General features: G+C 35.8%; 1 long non-coding RNA gene across 1 annotated transcript in view; it reads left to right on the forward strand.

Moving 5' to 3' along the window:
• The first annotated feature begins 12,029 nt into the window (after positions 1-12,029).
• Positions 12,030-16,481, forward strand: part of LOC140678716 (uncharacterized) — a 93,214-nt gene continuing 88,762 nt past the window's right edge. Inside the window, exon 1 of the long non-coding RNA XR_012050345.1 lies at positions 12,030-12,143. This is a non-coding gene — a long non-coding RNA (uncharacterized lncRNA). The remainder of the gene's footprint in view (positions 12,144-16,481) is intronic.

Here is a 16,481-nt window from a genome sequence, read left to right on the forward strand (position 1 = left end):
TATGTAAAATTATTACTTTTTAATGCAAAATGGCAACATTTTTCATGTAAAATTCACACTTTTATCCAACATCATTTTGTTGCCAACTTTTTTGTTGTTCTTGTAAAATAGTGAGATTTTTTGATTAAAATTATGACTTTTGTCATAATTTTTGCTGAGTAAAATTCAGATTATTAACATAATATTGCCCCCCAAAATTATTTTTCTTATAAAATTGTGACTTTTGTCGAGTAAAATTACGACTCTTTATATAAAATTGACAACATTTTAAGCTTTTCTTGAAAAATTATTATTGAGTAAAATTCCAACTTGTATCATAATATTGCACAAATGTTCAGTTTTTTTTCTTATAAAATCTGCGACAATTTCTCACATTCTTTCTGTTTCTGCATTATTGCAATGTTTTCTCGTAAAATTATTACTTTTTTTATGTAAAATTATTACTTTTTGATGTAAAATGGCGACATTTTTCATGTAAAATTCACACTTTTATCTAACATAATTTTATTGCCAACTTTTTTGTTGTTCTTGTAAAATAGTGAGATTTTTTTGAGTAAAATTATGACTTTTGTCATAATTTTTGCTGAGTAAAATTCAGATTATTAACATAATATTGCACCCCAAATGATTTTTCTTATAAAATTGTGACTTTTGTTGAGTAAAATTACGACTCTTTATATAAAATTTACAAAATGTTAAGCTTTTCTTGTAAAATTATTATTGAGTAAAATTCCAACTTGTATAATAATATTGCACAAATGTTCAGTTTTTTTTCTTATAAAATCTGCGACAATTTCTCACATTCTTTCTGTTTCTGCATTATTGCAATGTTTTCTCGTAAAATTATTACTTTTTTATGTAAAATTATTACTTTTTAATGCAAAATGGCGACATTTTTCATGTAAAATTCACACTTTTATCCAACATAATTTTATTGCCAACTTTTTTGTTGTTCTTGTAAAATAGTGAGATTTTTTGAGTAAAATTATGACTTTTGTCATAATTTTTGCTGAGTAAAATTCAGATTATTAACATAATATTGCCCCCCAAAAATTATTTTTCTAATAAAATTGTGACTTTTGTCGAGTAAAATTACGACTCTTTATATAAAATTTACACAATTTTAAGCTTTTCTTGTAAAATTATTATTGAGTAAAATTCCAACTTGTATCATAATATTGCACAAATGTTCAGTTTTTTTCTTATAAAATCTGCGACAATTTCTCACACTCTTTCTGTTTCTGCATTATTGCAATGTTTTCTCGTAAAATTGTTACTTTTTTATGTAAAATTATTACTTTTTAATGCAAAATGGCGACATTTTTCATGTAAAATTCACACTTTTATCTAACATAATTTTATTGCCAACTTTTTTGTTGTTCTTGTAAAATAGTGAGATTTTTTTGAGTAAAATTATGACTTTTGTCATAATTTTTGCTGAGTAAAATTTAGATTATTAACATAATATTGCCCCCCAAAAATTGTTTTTCTTATAAAATTGTGACTTTTGTCGAGAAAAATTACGACTCTTTATATAAAATGTACAAAATTGTAAGCTTTTCTTGTAAAATTATTACAATATTTTTTTACTAAAAGCAGTCTTTTTCTCACAATGTGTCGATTTTTTTCATATAAAATCTGCGACAATTTCTCATATTCTTTCTGTTTCTGCATTATTGCAATGTTTTCTCGTAAAATTATTACTTTTTTATGTAAAATTATTACTTTTTAATGCAAAATGGCGACATTTTTCATGTAAAATTCACACTTTTATCTAACATAATTTTATTGCCAACTTTTTTGTTGTTCTTGTAAAATAGTGAGATTTTTTGAGTAAAATTATGACTTTTGTGATCATTTTTGCTGAGTAAAATTCAGATTATTAACATAATATTGCCCCCAAAAATTATTTTTCTTATAAAATTGTGACTTTTGTCGAGTAAAATTACAACTCTTTATACAAAATTTACAAAATTTTAAGCTTTTCTTGTAAAATTATTACAATTTTTTTTTACTAAAAGCAGTCTTTTTCTCACAATGTGTCGATTTTTTTCTTATAAAATCTGCAACAATTTCTCACATTCTTTCTGTTTCTGCGTTATAGCAATGTTTTCTCGTAAAATTATTACTTTTTTACGTAAAATTATTACTTTTTAATGCAAAATGGTGACATTTTTCATGTAAAATTCACACTTTTATCCAACATAATTTTATTGCCAACTTTTTTGTTGTTCTTGTAAAATAGTGAGACTTTTTGAGTAAAATTATGACTTTTGTCATAATTTTTGCTGAGTAAAATTCAGATTATTAACATACAATTATGACTTTTGTCATAGTTTTTGCTGAGTAAAATTCAGATTATTAACATACTTTTATCTAACATAATTTCATTGCCAACTTTTTTGTTGTTCTTGTAAAATAGTGGGATTTTTTGAGTAAAATTATGACTTTTGTCATAATTTTTGCTGGGTAAAATTCAGATTATTAACATAATATTGCCCCCAAAAATTATTTTTCTTATAGAATTGTGACTTTTGTCGAGTAAAATTACGACTCTTTATATAAAATGTACAAAATTTTAAGCTTTTCTTGTAAAATTATTACAATTTTTTTTTACTAAAAGCAGTCTTTTTCTCACAATGTGTCGATTTTTTTCTTATAAAATCTGCGACAATTTCTCACATTCTTTCTGTTTCTGCATTATTGCAATGTTTTCTCGTAAAATTATTACTTTTTTTATGTAACATTTTTACTTTTTAATGCAAAATGGCGACATTTTTCATGTAAAATTCACACTTTTATCAAACATAATTTTATTGCCAACTTTTTTGTTGTTCTTGTAAAATAGTGAGATTTTTTGAGTAAAATTATGACTTTTGTCATAATTTTTGCCGAGTAAAATTCAGATTATTAACATAATATTGCCCCCCAAAAATTATTTTTCTTATAAAATTGTGACTTTTGTCGAGTAAAATTACGACTCTTTATATAAAATTGACACAATTTTAAGCTTTTCTTGTAAAATTATTATTGAGTAAAATTCCAACTTGTATCATAATATTGCACAAACGTTCAGTTTTTTTTCTTATAAAATCTGCGACAATTTCTCACATTCTTTCTGTTTCTGCATTATTGCAATGTTTTCTCGTAAAATTACTTTTTTATGTAAAATTATTACTTTTTAATGCAAAATGGCGACATTTATCATGTAAAATTCACACTTTTATCTAACATAATTTTATTGCCAACTTTTTTGTTGTTCTTGTAAAATAGTGAGATTTTTTGAGTAAAATTATGACTTTTGTCATAATTTTTGCTGAGTAAAATTCAGATTATTAACATAATATTGCCCCCCCAAATTATTTTTCTTATAAAATTGTGACTTTTGTCGAGTAAAATTACGACTCTTTATATAAAATGTACAAAATTTTAAGCTTTTCTTGTAAAATTATTACAATTTTTTTTTACTAAAAGCAGTCTTTTTCTCACAATGTGTCGATTTTTTTCTTATAAAATCTGCGACAATTTCTCACATTCTTTCTGTTTCTGCATTATTGCAATGTTTTCTCGTAAAATTATTACTTTTTTTATGTAACATTTTTACTTTTTAATGCAAAATGGCGACATTTTTCATGTAAAATTCACACTTTTATCAAACATAATTTTATTGCCAACTTTTTTGTTGTTCTTGTAAAATAGTGAGATTTTTTGAGTAAAATTATGACTTTTGTCATAATTTTTGCCGAGTAAAATTCAGATTATTAACATAATATTGCCCCCCAAAAATTATTTTTCTTATAAAATTGTGACTTTTGTCGAGTAAAATTACGACTCTTTATATAAAATTGACACAATTTTAAGCTTTTCTTGTAAAATTATTATTGAGTAAAATTCCAACTTGTATCATAATATTGCACAAACGTTCAGTTTTTTTTCTTATAAAATCTGCGACAATTTCTCACATTCTTTCTGTTTCTGCATTATTGCAATGTTTTCTCGTAAAATTGTTACTTTTTTATGTAAAATTATGACTTTTTAATGCAAAATGGCGACATTTTTCATGTAAAATTCTCACTTTTATCTAACATAATTTTATTGCCAACTTTTTTGTTGTTCTTGTAAAATAGTGAGATTTTTTGAGTAAAATTATGACTTTTGTCATAATTTTTGCTGAGTAAAATTCAGATTATTAACATAATATTGCCCCCAAAAATTATTTTTCTTATAAAATTGTGACTTTTGTCGAGTAAAATTACGACTCTTTATATAAAATTTACAAAATTTTAAGCTTTTCTTGTAAAATTATTTAAAAAATGTTTTACTAAAAGCAGTCTTTTTCTCACAATGTGTCGATTTTTTTCATATAAAATCTGCGACAATTTCTCATATTCTTTCTGTTTCTGCATTATTGCAATGTTTTCTCGTAAAATTATTACTTTTTTATGTAAAATTATTACTTTTTGATGCAAAATGGCGACATTTTTCATGTAAAATTCAAACTTTTATCTAACATAATTTTATTGCCAACTTTTTTGTTGTTCTTGTAAAATAGTGAGATTTTTTTGAGTAAAATTATGACTTTTGTCATAATTTTTGCTGAGTAAAATTCAGATTATTAACATAATATTGCCCCCCAAAAATTATTTTTCTTATAGAATTGTGACTTTTGTCGAGTAAAATTACGACTCTTTATATAAAATGTACAACATTTTAAGCTTTTCTTGTAAAATTATTACAATTTTTTTTTACTAAAAGCAGTCTTTTTCTCACAATGTGTCGATTTTTTTCTTATAAAATCTGCGACAATTTCTCACATTCTTTCTGTTTCTGCATTATTGCAATGTTTTCTCGTAAAATTGTTACTTTTTTTATGTAAAATTATTACTTTTTAATGCAAAATGGCGACATTTTTCATGTAAAATTCACACTTTTATCTAACATCATTTTATTGCCAACTTTTTTGTTGTTCTTGTAAAATAGTGGGATTTTTTGAGTAAAATTATGACTTTTGTCATAATTTTTGCTGAGTAAAATTCAGATTATTAACATAATATTGCCCCCGAAAATTATTTTTCTTATAAAATTGTGACTTTTGTCGAGTAAAATTACGACTCTTTATATAAAATGTACAAAATTTTAAGCTTTTCTTGTAAAATTATTATTGAGTAAAATTCCAACTTGTATCATAATATTGCACAAATGTTCAGTTTTTTTTCTTATAAAATCTGCGACAATTTCTCATATTCTTTCTGTTTCTGCATTATTGCAATGTTTTCTCGTAAAATTGTTACTTTTTTATGTAAAATTAATACTTTTTAATGCAAAATGGCGACATTTTTCATGTAAAATTCACACTTTTATCCAACATCATTTTATTGCCAACTTTTTTGTTGTTCTTGTAAAATAGTGAGATTTTTTTGAGTAAAATTATGACTTTTGTCATAATTTTTGCTGAGTAAAATTCAGATTATTAACATAATATTGCCCCCCAAAATTATTTTTCTTATAAAATTGTGACTTTTGTCGAGTAAAATTACGACTCTTTATATAAAATTTACACAATTTTAAGCTTTTCTTGTAAAATTATTATTGAGTAAAATTCCAACTTGTATCATAATATTGCACAAATGTTCAGTTTTTTTTCTTATAAAATCTGCGACAATTTCTCACATTCTTTCTGTTTCTGCATTATTGCAATGTTTTCTCGTAAAATTATTACTTTTTTTATGTAAAATTATTACTTTTTGATGTAAAATGGCGACATTTTTCATGTAAAATTCACACTTTTATCGAACATAATTTTATTGCCAACTTTTTTGTTGTTCTTGTAAAATAGTGAGATTTTTTTGAGTAAAATTATGACTTTTGTCATAATTTTTGCTGAGTAAAATTCAGAATACTAACATAATATTGCCCCCCGAAAATTATTTTTCTTAAAAAATTGTGACTTTTGTCGAGTAAAATTACGACTCTTTATATAAAATGTACAAAATTGTAAGCTTTTCTTGTAGAATTATTACAATTTTTTTTTACTAAAAGCAGTCTTTTTCTCACAATGTGTCGATTTTTTTCTTATAAAATCTGCGACAATTTCTCACATTCTTTCTGTTTCTGCATTATTGCAATGTTTTCTCGTAAAATTGTTACTTTTTTATGTAAAATTATTACTTTTTGATGCAAAATGGCGACATTTTTCATGTAAAATTCACACTTTTATCTAACATCATTTTATTGCCAACTTTTTTGTTGTTCTTGTAAAATAGTGAGATTTTTTGAGTAAAATTATGACTTTTGTCATAATTTTTGCTGAGTAAAATTCAGATTATTAACATAATATTGCCCCCCAAAATTATTTTTCTAATAAAATTGTGACTTTTGTCGAGTAAAATTACGACTCTTTATATAAAATGTACAAAATTTTAAGCTTTTCTTGTAAAATTATTAAAAAAAATTTTTGCTAAAAGCAGTCATTTTCTCACAATGTGTCGATTTTTTTCTTATAAAATCTGCGACAATTTCTCACATTCTTTCTGTTTCTGCATTATTGCAATGTTTTCTCGTAAAATTGTTACTTTTTTATGTAAAATTATTACTTTTTAATGCAAAATGGCGACATTTTTCATGTAAAATTCACACTTTTATCTAACATAATTTTATTGCCAACTTTTTTGTTGTTCTTGTAAAATAGTGAGATTTTTTTGAGTAAAATTATGACTTTTGTCATAATTTTTGCTGAGTAAAATTCAGATTATTAACATAATATTGCCCCCCAAAAATTATTTTTCTTATAAAATTGTGACTTTTGTCGAGTAAAATTACGACTCTTTATATAAAATTTACAAAATTTTAAGCTTTTCTTGTAAAATTATTATTGAGTAACATTCCAACTTGTATCATAATATTGCACAAATGTTCAGTTTTTCTTGTCAAATTTTGACTTGCGTTGAGTAAAATTACGACTTTTATTATAAAAATGCCAAAATTCTAAGTTTTACTTGTGAAATTGTGACCTTTTTCTCAACTCATTTTTCACAACAAGCTTTTTTATATTTGCATAGTATGTATATATTATTAATGTTGTAAATACACTTCTTTATATATCTAGAAAGGCTGGTCCTAAAGAGGGAGGCCTTTTTCTCAGGTCTCAAGTGGGTAACAAATACAAGAATGTGTGTGTGTGTGTGTGTGTGTGTGTGTGTGTGTGTGTGCGTGGGTGGTGAGACTTGTGTGGGAGTTGTGGCTGACTGGTTATTTGGGGAATGTGTGTGTCTCCATGCATACGATTGTGCAGATGCGAGTTATTTGAGGATGTTAATGCTTTTGTTTTAGCATGCATTGCTGCACATAAACTTTGTATAGATACATAAATAAATATCAAATTCTCAATAGTAATTCAATTCAGCGGAGTCTCGGATAAAAATGATGTCCCCCGTGGGACAGCAAACAGGCGTATTCATAGCGGACTGCCTCTAAGTCATCCATCCATCCATCCATCTTCTTCCGCTTATCCGAGGTCGGGTCGCGGGGGCAGCAGCCTAAGCAGGGAAGCCCAGACTTCCCTCTCCCCAGCCACTTCGTCCAGCTCCTCCCGGGGGATCCCGAGGCGTTCCCAGGCCAGCCGGGAGACATAGTCTTCCCAACGTGTCCTGGGTCTTCCCTGTGGCCTCCTACCGGTCGGACGTGCCCTAAACACCTCCCTAGGGAGGCGTTCGGGTGGCATCCTGACCAGATGCCCGAACCACCTCATCTGGCTCCTCTCGATGTGGAGGAGCAGCGGCTTTACTTTGAGCTCCCCCCGGATGACAGAGCTTCTCACCCTATCTCTAAGGGAGAGCCCCGCCACCCGGCGGAGGAAACTCATTTGGGCCGCTTGTACCCGTGATCTTGTCCTTTCGGTCATAACCCAAAGCTCATGACCATAGGTGAGGATGGGAACGTAGATCGACCGGTAAATTGAGAGCTTTGCCTTCCGGCTCAGCTCCTTCTTCACCACAACGGATCGATACAGCGTCCGCATTACTGAAGACGCCGCCTGTCAATCTCACATCCACTCTTCCCTCACTCGTGAACAAGACTCCGAGGTACTTGAACTCCTCCACTTGGGGCAAGATCTCCTCCCCAACCCGGAGATGGCACTCCACCCTTTTCCGGGCGAGAACCATGGACTCGGACTTGGAGGTGCTGATTCTCATCCCAGTCGCTTCACACTCGGCTGCGAACCGATCCAGTGAGAGCTGAAGATCCTGGCCAGATGAAGCCATCAGGACCACATCATCTGCAAAAAGCAGAGACCTAATCCTGCAGCCACCAAACCAGATCCCCTCAACGCCTTGACTGCGCCTAGAAATTCTGTCCATAAAAGTTCAGAACAGAATGGGTGACAAAGGGCAGCCTTGGCGGAGTCCAACCCTCACTGGAAACGTGTCCGACTTACTGCCGGCAATGCGGACCAAGCTCTGACACTGATCATACAGGGAGCGGACCGCCACAATCAGACAGATATAAAAACAGTTACATAGAAACTAGTAATTAATGAAAATGAGTCAAATGAAGTGTTAAAGGTTAGTACTATTAGTGGAGCAGCAGCACGCACAATCATGTGTGCTTACGGACTGTATCCCTTGCAGACTGTATTGATATATATTGATATATAATGTAGGAACCACAATATTAATAACAGAAAGAAACAAACCTTTTGTGTGAATGAGTGTAAATGGGGGAGGGAGGTTTTTTGGGTTGGTGCACTAATTGTAAGTGTGTTTTTTATGTTGATTTAATAAAAAATACAAAAAAACTCGATACCGATAATAAAAAAAACGATATTGATAATTTCCGATATTGCATTTTTAAAGCATTTATCGGCCGATAATATCGGCAGGCCGATATTATCGGACATCTCTAACTAATACTACATGTAAACTACCATCTTCCAAAGCATTTTGGTCACAACCCCACATATTTACATCCATCCATCCATCTTCATCCGCTTATCCAAGATGAGGTCGCGGGGGCAGCAGCCTAAGCAGAGAAGCCCAGACTTTCCTCTCCCCAGCCACTTCGTCCAGCTCCTCCCGGGGGATCCCGAGGCGTTCCCAGGCCAGCCCCGGGAGACATACAGGTAAAAGCCAGTTAATTAGAATATTTTGAAAAACTTGATTTATTTCACCGACACCAGCAGATGACATGGCACCCCAAACCATCACCCAACCATGCAAATTTTGCATTTCCTTTGGAAATCGAGGTCCCAGAGTCTGGAGGAAGACAGGAGAGGCACAGGATCCACGTTGCCTGAAGTCTAGTGTAAAGTTTCCACCATCAGTGATGGTTTGGGGTGCCATGTCATCTGCTGGTGTCGGTCCACTCTGTTTCCTGAGATCCAGGGTCAATGCAGCCGTCTACCAGCAAGTTTTAGAGCACTTCATGCTTCCTGCTGCTGACCTGCTCTATGGAGATGGAGATTTCAAGTTCCAACAGGACTTGGCGCCTGCACACAGCGCAAAATCTACCCGTGCCTGGTTTACGGACCATGGTATTTCTGTTCTAAATTGGCCCGCCAACTCCCCTGACCTTAGCCCCATAGAAAATCTGTGGGGTATTGTGAAAAGGAAGATGCAGAATGCCAGACCCAAAAACGCAGAAGAGTTGAAGGCCACTATCAGAGCAACCTGGGCTCTCATAACACCTGAGCAGTGCCAGAAACTCATCGACTCCATGCCACGCCGCATTAACGCAGTAATTGAGGCAAAAGGAGCTCCAACAAAGTATTGAGTATTGTACATGCTCATATTTTTCATTTTCATACTTTTCAGTTGGCCAACATTTCTAAAAATCCCTTTTTTGTATTAGCCTTAAGTAATATTCTAATTTTGTGACACACGGAATTTTGGATTTTCATTTGTTGCCACTTCAAATCATCAAAATTAAATGAAATAAACATTTGAATGCATCAGTCTGTGTGCAATGAATAAATATAATGTACAAGTTACACCTTTTGAATGCAATTACTGAAATAAATCAAGTTTTTCAAAATATTCTAATTTACTGGCTTTTACCTGTATTTACCAGAATCAGTGGACAGGAGGATATCGTTAAAAACTTTTAGAAGCGCTGACTCTGTGCTGTGGAGGGCTTTAAAACCGGACTGGAACAGCTCAGTGATACCATTATCCTCTAAGAAGGGCAACAACTGACTGTAGACAACCTTCTCTAATATTTTGGAAATGTATGGAAGATTAGAGATAGGTCTGAGGTTAGAGAACATTTATCGGCCGATAATATCGGCAGGCTGATATTATCGGACATCTCTAACTAATACTACCGTATTTTCCGCACCATAAGGCGCCCTGGGTTATAAGCCGCGCCTTCAATGAACGGCATATTTCAAAACTTTGTCCACCTATAAGCCGCCCCGTGTTATAAGCCGCATCTAACTGCGCTAAAGGAATGTCAAAAAAACAGTCAGATAGGTCAGTCAAACTTTAATAATATATTAAAAACCAGCGTGATGTGGGCGCGCATGGAGTCGTATATCAACATGGACGGAGCTGCGTGAAAAAAGCCACCCGGCCTCTTCGCGTAAACTTAAACTTACCTTAACCACTCGCTCATCTTTTCTTCATCCATCCCTTCGAGTTAGCTTTTATGATGACGCCGGCTGGAAAGGTCTCTTTTGGCAAGGTCTTCCTTTTGAATATCACCATGGGTGGAAGTTTCTGGCCATTAGCATGGCAAGCTAGAACCACAGTGAAGGATGACTTCTCATTCCCTGTGGTGCGAATATTCACCGTACGTGCTCCCGTTGTATCCACAGTGCGGTTCACAGGAATATCAGTTGCTGTGAAATAGTAATCCGTGTGCGGATGGAGAGATTGCGTCTTTTCATGAACCGGATCCCTGACCCTTAGTAGGAGCCATTTTGTGGTCTTTACAGATGTAAACACACAAAGGAAATGAAACGTACGGTATATCCGCGCGCTTTTTCTTCTTCTACGCGGGCGGGTGGTTGCTTACAGTAGAAGAAGAAGCGCTTCCTGTTCTATGGGGGCGGGTGCTTACCTTGGCGGTTGCTTGCGTAGAAGAAGAAGCACTTCCTCTTCTACGGGGAAAAAAGATGGCGGCTGTTTACCGTAGTTGCGAGACCAAAACTTTATGAAAATGAATCTTAATATTAATCCATATATAAAGCGCACCGGGTTATAAGCCGCACTGTCAGCTTTTGAGTAAATTTGTGGTTTTTAGGTGCGGCTAATAGTGCGGAAAATACGGTACATGTAAACTACCATCTTCCAAAGCATTTTGGTCACAACCCCACATATTTACATCCATCCATCCATCTTCTTCCGCTTATCCAAGATGAGGTCGCGGGGGCAGCAGCCTAAGCAGAGAAGCCCAGACTTCCCTCTCCCCAGCCACTTCGTCCAGCTCCTCCCGGGGGATCCCGAGGCGTTCCCAGGCCAGCCGGGAGACATAGTCTTCCCAACGTGTCCTGGGTCTTCCTACCGGTCGGACGTGCCCTGTGTTCGGGTGGCATCCTGACCAGATTCCCGAACCACCTCTGACCGAAAGGACAAGATCACGGGTACAAGCGGCCCAAATGAGTTTCCTCCGCCGGGTGGCGGGGCTCTCCCTTAGAGATCGGGTGAGAAGCTCTGTCCTCCCACAGATTTACAATCATTTATAATTTTTCCACATTTTCTCTGAGTTGCAAGCAACATTTTCCATGTGGTCCTCACTGTGTTTGGTCTATGCCTCCTCCTGATATACTCTTTCCTGCTATTGTGATGGGTTTTTTTGTGTTCCTACCATAACACACTCCACTGTGTTGGCACTGGACAACAAGTTCTAAGAAGTCGGTGATACGGCACAACATCTGTGGAAGTCCACTTGGAGGGTTAATCTTTCCCTCTCTCTCTCTCTCTCTCTCACCCTCCCTCCTATTGCCTTTCCTTGCAGCTCCTCACTTTCCCAACATTTGGACAAGGAGAAGTGAAGCTGTGCACATACACAGCACACACACACACACACACACACACACACACACGCGCACGTGTCTTTATGTGATTGATACTTGTCTCCTTGTGTCTGCGCCGTGGATCTTTCCGGACTGAACTGTACCAGAACATGGACTGACGGGCCACTCTCTGGTAAGGACAACTGTTACGTGTGTTTGGGAATATGTGACCCATAATGCAACATTGCTATACGCTTGGTATGTTGATATATGCTATATTGCCAAAAGTATTTGGCCACCTTGCCTCACATATGAACTTGACCCAACCCATAGGGTTCAATATGACCTTTTGCAGCTATTACAGCTTCAACTCTTCTGGGAAGGCTGTCCACAAGGTTGTGGAGTGTGTTTAAAGCAATTATCCACCATTCTTCCATAAGTGCATTGGTGAGGTCACACACTGATGTGCCTGGCTCTCAGTCATCCCAAAGGTGTTCTATCAAGTTCAGGTCAGGACTCTGTGCAGGCCAGTCAAGTTCATCCACACCAGACTCTGTCATCCATGTCTTTATGGACCTTATGTTGAAGAGGTTCATTTAGCCTACGGATGCGTATTTATAAATGGTTGATTTATATAGGCTAGTAAGGTAAAGTTTTGTACCTGACAAGATTTTTGACCCAGGACGTATTTTGCTTTATTCATTTTTGAAATGTTTTTAGACTCACATATGAACTTGAAGTGCCATCCCATTCCTAACCCATAGGGTTCAATATGATGTCAATCCACCTTTTGCAGCTATTACAGCTTCTAGTCTTCTGGGAAGGCTGTCCACAAGGTTGCGGAGTGTGTTTTTAGGGATTTTCCACCATTCTACCAAAAGAGCATTGGTGAGGTCACACACTGATGTGCCTAGCTCTCAGTCTCCGTTCTAATTCATCCCAAAAGGTGTTCTATCAAGTTCAGGTCAGGACTCTGTGCAGGCCAGTCTAGTTCATTCACACCAGACTCTGTCATCCATGTGAAAAGCCAGAAACTAAAGAGTCCAATAACTAAACAAAACATGACTAAAACAAAACATGATTACACAGACATGACAAAAGGTGTTCAATCGGGTTCAGGTCAGGACTCTGTGCAGGCCAGTCAAGTTCATTCACACCAGACTCTGTCATCCATGTGAAAAGCCAGAAACTAAAGAGTCCAATAACTAAACAAAACATGACTAAAACAAAACATGATTACACAGACATGACAAAAGGTGTTCAATCGGGTTCAGGTCAGGACTCTGTGCAGGCCAGTCAAGTTCATCCACACCAGACTCTGTCATCCATGTGAAAAGCCAGAAACTAAAGAGTCCAATAACTAAACAAAACATGACTAAAACAAAACATGATTACACAGACATGACAAAAGGTGTTCAATCGGGTTCAGGTCAGGACTCTGTGCAGGCCAGTCAAGTTCATCCACACCAGACTCTGTCATCCATGTGGAAAGCCAGAAACTAAAGAGTCCAATAACTAAACAAAACATGACTAAAACAAAACATGATTACACAGACATGACAAAAGGTGTTCAATCGGGTTCAGGTCAGGACTCTGTGCAGGCCAGTCAAGTTCATCCACACCAGACTCTGTCATCCATGTGAAAAGCCAGAAACTAAAGAGTCCAATAACTAAACAAAACATGACTAAAACAAAACATGATTACACAGACATGACAAAAAGGTGTTCAATCGGGTTCAGGTCAGGACTCTGTGCAGGCCAGTCAAGTTCATCCACACCAGACTCTGTCATCCATGTGAAAAGCCAGAAACTAAAGAGTCCAATAACTAAACAAAACATGACTAAAACAAAACATGATTACACAGACATGACAAAAGGTGTTCAATCGGGTTCAGGTCAGGACTCTGTGCAGGCCAGTCAAGTTCATCCACACCAGACTCTGTCATCCATGTGGAAAGCCAGAAACTAAAGAGTCCAATAACTAAACAAAACATGACTAAAACAAAACATGATTACACAGACATGACAAAAGGTGTTCTATCAAGTTCAGGTCAGGACTCTGTGCAGGTCAGTCAAGTTCATCCACACCAGACTCTGTCATCCATGTGGAAAGCCAGAAACTAAAGAGTCCAATAACTAAACAAAACATGACTAAAACAAAACATGATTACACAGACATGACAAAAGGTGTTCAATCGGGTTCAGGTCAGGACTCTGTGCAGGCCAGTCAAGTTCATCCACACCAGACTCTGTCATCCATGTGAAAAGCCAGAAACTAAAGAGTCCAATAACTAAACAAAACATGACTAAAACAAAACATGATTACACAGACATGACAACAGGTGTTCAATCGGGTTCAGGTCAGGACTCTGTGCAGGCCAGTCAAGTTCATCCACACCAGACTCTGTCATCCATGTGAAAAGCCAGAAACTAAAGAGTCCAATAACTAAACAAAACATGACTAAAACAAAACATGATTACACAGACATGACAAAAGGTGTTCAATCGGGTTCAGGTCAGGACTCTGTGCAGGCCAGTCAAGTTCATTCACACCAGACTCTGTCATCCATGTGAAAAGCCAGAAACTAAAGAGTCCAATAACTAAACAAAACATGACTAAAACAAAACATGATTACACAGACATGACAAAAGGTGTTCAATCGGGTTCAGGTCAGGACTCTGTGCAGGCCAGTCAAGTTCATCCACACCAGACTCTGTCATCCATGTGAAAAGCCAGAAACTAAAGAGTCCAATAACTAAACAAAACATGACTAAAACAAAACATGATTACACAGACATGACAAAAGGTGTTCAATCGGGTTCAGGTCAGGACTCTGTGCAGGCCAGTCAAGTTCATCCACACCAGACTCTGTCATCCATGTGAAAAGCCAGAAACTAAAGAGTCCAATAACTAAACAAAACATGACTAAAACAAAACATGATTACACAGACATGACAAAAAGGTGTTCAATCGGGTTCAGGTCAGGACTCTGTGCAGGCCAGTCAAGTTCATCCACACCAGACTCTGTCATCCATGTGAAAAGCCAGAAACTAAAGAGTCCAATAACTAAACAAAACATGACTAAAACAAAACATGATTACACAGACATGACAAAAGGTGTTCAATCGGGTTCAGGTCAGGACTCTGTGCAGGCCAGTCAAGTTCATCCACACCAGACTCTGTCATCCATGTGAAAAGCCAGAAACTAAAGAGTCCAATAACTAAACAAAACATGACTAAAACAAAACATGATTACACAGACATGACAAAAGGTGTTCAATCGGGTTCAGGTCAGGACTCTGTGCAGGCCAGTCAAGTTCATCCACACCAGACTCTGTCATACATGTGAAAAGCCAGAAACTAAAGAGTCCAATAACTAAACAAAACATGACTAAAACAAAACATGATTACACAGACATGACAAAAGGTGTTCAATCGGGTTCAGGTCAGGACTCTGTGCAGGCCAGTCAAGTTCATCCACACCAGACTCTGTCATCCATGTCTTTATGGACCTTGCTTTGTGCACTGGTGCACAGTCATGTAGGAAGAGGAAGGGGCCCGCTCCAAACTGTTCCCACAAGGTTGGGAGCATGGAATGTTCCTTTCACTGGAACTAAGGGGCCAAGCCCAACTCCTGAAAACCAACCCCACACCATAATTCCTCCACTGACCCCTCCCCGTCAGTTTACATGGCCTACCACCTGGTGGCTGAGTTGCTGTTGTTCCCAAACTCTTCACTTTTCTTATAATAAAGTTGACTTTGGAATATTTAGGAGCGGATTTGTTGCACAGGTGGCATCCTATGACAGTTCCATGCTGGAAATCACTGAAAGCGGCCCATTCTTTCATAAATGTTTGTAGAAACAGTCTCCATGCCCAGAGGTGGGTAGTAACGCGCTACATATACTCCGTTACATCTACTTGAGTAACTTTTGGGATAAATTGTACTTCTAAGAGTAGTTTTAATGCAACATACTTTTACTTTTACTTGAGTATATTTATAGAGAAGAAACGCTACTTTTACTGCACTCCATTTATCTACATTCAGCTCGCTACTGATTTTTATCCATCTGTTAGACAGACCTTCAAAGTAGGATCTATCACATGCCTGCGTTCCACCAATCAGATGCAGTCACTGGTGACGTTTGACCAATCAAACAGAGCCAGGCGGTCACATGATTAACAAGCTTAAGCTTACATGAACTCAACGTCAAATTTGAGGAAGCACATAGCAGTAAGTAACCTTAGTAGATATTTTGGCTGTCACCATAAGCCAGGGGTTGGCAACCTTTACCAGCCATTTTGACCAGTTTCACAAATTAAAGAAAACAATGGGAGCCACAAAAATCTTTTGAAATTTAAAACGAAATAACACTGCATACAACGTTTTTTTTTTTTGCTTTGTGCTATGTATAAACCAAGGGTCTCAGACACGCGGCCCACACCTTATTCTCCCAAAACGTGCCGTGATGGTACAGCATTTAGCGCCCATTTCAACCGGCGTGCCGGCCCAGTCACACGTTGTATGAG

Source organism: Nerophis lumbriciformis, linkage group LG01, assembly GCF_033978685.3.
Source record: "Nerophis lumbriciformis linkage group LG01, RoL_Nlum_v2.1, whole genome shotgun sequence".
Lineage (NCBI taxonomy): Eukaryota > Metazoa > Chordata > Actinopteri > Syngnathiformes > Syngnathidae > Nerophis > Nerophis lumbriciformis.